Here is a 4,035-nt window from a genome sequence, read left to right as displayed (position 1 = left end):
CATATTTAATACCATGTGAATAATAAAATGAAAGCAAAAATACAGATCCGCATTAATACTTTCTAAATGTCATTCAGTTCCGATAATTACCCGTCACGACCTCATAATAGTTTATAATGCTGATTTTAAACATGAAAATTTTAGTTTTATATGCAAGGTAGCCAATAATAAGTTACAATTTTGGGGGATGTTTATTTGTAGCATAACAAATTGAATGGGTCAAAGTTCTGGGGTGATATTGTTCCAGAATGTCTGCCATGATGATGATATTTGGAAATCTTGGTATCAACACTTGACATAAAGTTTGCAAACCACGAGTTTGGGGCTTCTTGGGTTTGGAAGTATCCAGTTCAAACTCCACCTTTGTTCATGATTGGTCAATCAGGTGGGCACCATATAGATTTTGCAATCTATAAAACAAAACAAAACAGCAAAACCTTCATTGCAGCTCAAGTCCATCACCTTCCGTTCGACGTGTTGGAAATCTAAACTCCATGCGCTACAGAGCCCTGTTCAATAGTCACAGGCTCCGCCCACAAGTAGACGAAACAAACAAACAAAAAAAAAACAACCAACCAAAAACAACACCAAAATAAAGCTAGACAGTTACTTTTAGCTAAAGTAAACCTATGTCAAAGTATACAAAATTAATAAAATAATTATAACACTGAAAAAAGAAACCTGTGACCAAAAATACAATATTTAATTTCATAGAAAACACTCAATTTGGACACCGTTGCCAACCGCCATAAAAACGGAAAAGAAGAAGAAGAATTTGCACAACGTCTTCTTGATTATGTCATTACGCCGTCACGTGATTCCCTCCCGGCGCGCTTTAATCCGGAAATAGCTTTGGTTGAATATCTACAAATGTTTGACACTGAAAATTACAAGCTAGGATGGATATGATGCCTAAGCACCCACGTCGAGCTGCGGCAGTTTGTGCTGAAACCAAAAAGTAACTTATGTCGAATGTGCTGTTCGTGTTGTGTGCTTGCATTTTGGCACGGACTTTACTGTAGGACTACGTCACAGGCATCCTAGAAATCCCAATTCAGCTAATTGGTCCCACGTTTACTGGAATTGTTTTGCCTTTTGAAATGTACACAGACTTAACATGATGGAATATTGTAACATAATTCTAGTCGCATCTGGTGGCCATTTTTCAGCTCCTATTCTATTGCTTCCACGTGTAAATGTTGACTGGGCATTGGCTGAGATCAATCACACAAATCTTGCTTTTGAATTGAAAAATTGCTGTTGGCATTTACTAACAAGGCGCAGTGCATACAGTGTGGTAACGCAACTAACGAACTGGAGATTGTGGTGATGTTTGATGTAGAGGTCCTAAGTGACAGACGGCAAATCAAGAAGAAGGAACATGGGAAACTTGAGAAATACCAGAGGCTCAAAGAGGAAATGGAGAGGTTTCAGAAAGCCAAGGTCACAGTGATCACGCTGTCATCGGGTTATGACCCACAGACTGGGAGAGGGAGAAGCTCCAGTGGATTCCAGGAACAATGTTGGAGATCTCTTTCCAGATAGGAATACTCCAAGTAACAGGTCTCTGGTAGAGAACCAAAGTTTGAAAAGGCAACCACAGACACCGAGGAGCGTGTGGAGTTATATAAATATGTACATGTTTGTGTGTGTAACTGAGAGCTGAAAGTAAACTGCACTTTGACACAGAGAGCTGCTCTTTCCCTGTTTAGTTTCTGAGGTTGCTATTTATATGAAAACTTGCTTTCTCACTCATCCAAAAAGTCCTCGTAAAACTCTCATACCTGGACTCAGGGCCGTATCACAAAATGTACACGACCTGTACCTGAAGCTCCCCTATACGCACACGTCAACATTACGCATACTGATGATGTGTACCTGAATGAGGAGTATATAAAAATATTCTGTGGTGCAAATACACACAGATCCACATGGGAGCACCTCCTGCTCTCTGCATGCTTAGACAGGAAGTGTTCCTCCCCTGGACTCTAGTTGGACAGCTTAACAGCCAATGGGAAGAGAAGCTCAACTAGGAGTGGATCTCTGGTTCTCTGTTGCTCTTTATGTACTGTATCTTATTTTCACTGTCTCTTTGTCTCCGTGCCAGTATATTTGACTATATTTAATTTTTTTCCCATGTGCTCTTTTTGCCTGAAGGCTTCGTCTTTCTCTTTGGTTTTTACGTAACGGCCCTTTTGGTTAAGGGAGTGGGAGGAAAACAAAAAAAAAAGAGCAGATGACAAGAAACAGACGACAGAAAAAGGAAGAGACGGTTTGAAGGGAAGCAGATAGATGCAGCGTCAGAGACACGAGTGGGGCTCCTGGAAAAAAGTGTCTGAAAGATTCAACACTTGACACTGATCTCTCAGTAAATGCCAACATTTGCTTTTAATAAAAAAAAGAATTAGAAAACGGGATTGCTACCGCATATAATTCAACAAAAGCTTACGAGTGACCATGTGTTTTTGTGTCTGTCGTTTTGCGTAATTTGGGGATTGTTGAGATAACCTCTAGCCCTCACTTTGACGTTGAAAAAGGCAAGGAAGGGGCCACATTCATTTCACCACACACATGCAAGCATGTACACATGATTTAAGGCCACTTTACAAACATGCAGCAGGCTAAGAGCTATTCACCCCTGACCTTTGGTCCGTAGCTAAAGTATCTCTCTGCTCGCTGCCTTATAATTAGCAAAACTGCCAGCAGTGTTAAAATGGCGCATGCATTTGAGGAAACGACCCCCCAGCCCCCCGCCGTTCTTTTTTATTCACCTCAAAGAAGTTTGTTTTTTTGTGAAACTATAACAGCCTGACAGAACGTCCAGTTACCTTTTTATGCTTTAAAACAAGTTAAACTAGAGTGATATGAAAACAAATGTTGGTAAATAAAAGATGTGGTTTTTAAATTATTATTGCTATTATTATTATTATTATTATTATTATTATTATTATTAAGAAAACAAAAACAATCCAAATCAATCTAGCCCAATGTGAAATCATTTATTATCCCTAAACCCAATGACTGGTTGTCATCAGTTGTACTAAATGGCAACAAGCCAGTCCTGCATTTCCATGGAGAAATTTTGCCGCACACTTTTTTTTTTTGAAGAATTATTGCAACTCAACCCTGTTGTAGGGCTTTTGAGCATTTAAAATCTTTCTATGATCATGCCACAGAATCTGAACTAGATTAGTCCGGACTTTGTTTGGTCAGTTCAAAACCTTGGTTTCTTTTCAACATTGCCAGGTTTCTGCATTTGGGCCCTTAATTTCACTGTCCTTAATAAGTTGGTTTGGATAGCTTTTTTTCTCCTTTTAAAAAAATTAAAATAAACTACATTTTGTGTTTACTCGGGTTGGTTTCACCTGACTATAAAAAAAATGTAATGTCAGTGTAACTGAAAGGCAAAAACAGAAGAAATCTCTAAGGATTAAACTATTTTTTCATACCATTGGTCTGGTCTTTTTTGAAAGACAGATGTAGAGAATCATAAACTTAAATATTAGGTGTGTAACCACAACTCATGGAATGAGATCTTGTGATTTTTTTTTTTATGATTAAAAAAAAAAACCACTCTGAAAGTTTGTTGACAAAGTGAAATCTGTCTTGTGAAGTTCTGTTTAGTTGCTGTCAAAATGCTACATTGTCGGGTGATGTTAGCTTAGGCTATTATAATCGACCCAAAACATAAAGGCAGATATGTTAAATCTATGATTGAGACTTTTATTTTGAAGTAAGACGGGAAGTAACAGATTAGTTATCTGCTTGTGTTTCCAACATAAGCCAGTAACACTGAAAAACCTCCATAACCTTTAAATTGCTTTTTGCCAGCATTGAAAAATTAAACACTAACATATAATCAAGTATTTGTGAGCACTTAGAGAATATAGCGATTCCTCAGATTTTTCTGTGGAATACAACTCCAAATTGTTCACAAAAAAAAAAAAAAAAAAAAAAAAAAAAAAAAAAATTAAAAATAATTTTTTTAAAAAAAAAAAAAAAAAAGGTTTTAAAAACCAAAAAATTGGGGTTAAA

The 4,035-nt window shown here is 37.3% G+C and overlaps 1 protein-coding gene and 1 long non-coding RNA gene across 6 annotated transcripts in view; one reads left to right on the top strand and one right to left on the bottom strand.

The window, feature by feature from the left end:
* The window catches only part of LOC106943947 (ninjurin-2), a 35,268-nt gene that overhangs the window by 12,680 nt on the left and 18,553 nt on the right, over positions 1–4,035 (bottom strand). The window lies entirely within an intron of this gene.
* The window catches only part of LOC106943988 (uncharacterized), a 19,123-nt gene continuing 15,876 nt past the window's right edge, over positions 789–4,035 (top strand). The window contains exon 1 of the long non-coding RNA XR_001424068.1: positions 789–958. This is a non-coding gene — a long non-coding RNA (uncharacterized LOC106943988). The remainder of the gene's footprint in view (positions 959–4,035) is intronic.

This window comes from Poecilia latipinna, unplaced genomic scaffold (assembly GCF_001443285.1).
Source record: "Poecilia latipinna isolate Pla-1442-1.1 unplaced genomic scaffold, P_latipinna-1.0 Scaffold100, whole genome shotgun sequence".
Classification (NCBI taxonomy): domain Eukaryota; kingdom Metazoa; phylum Chordata; class Actinopteri; order Cyprinodontiformes; family Poeciliidae; genus Poecilia; species Poecilia latipinna.
This window is presented reverse-complemented; position numbering and strand designations above follow the sequence as displayed.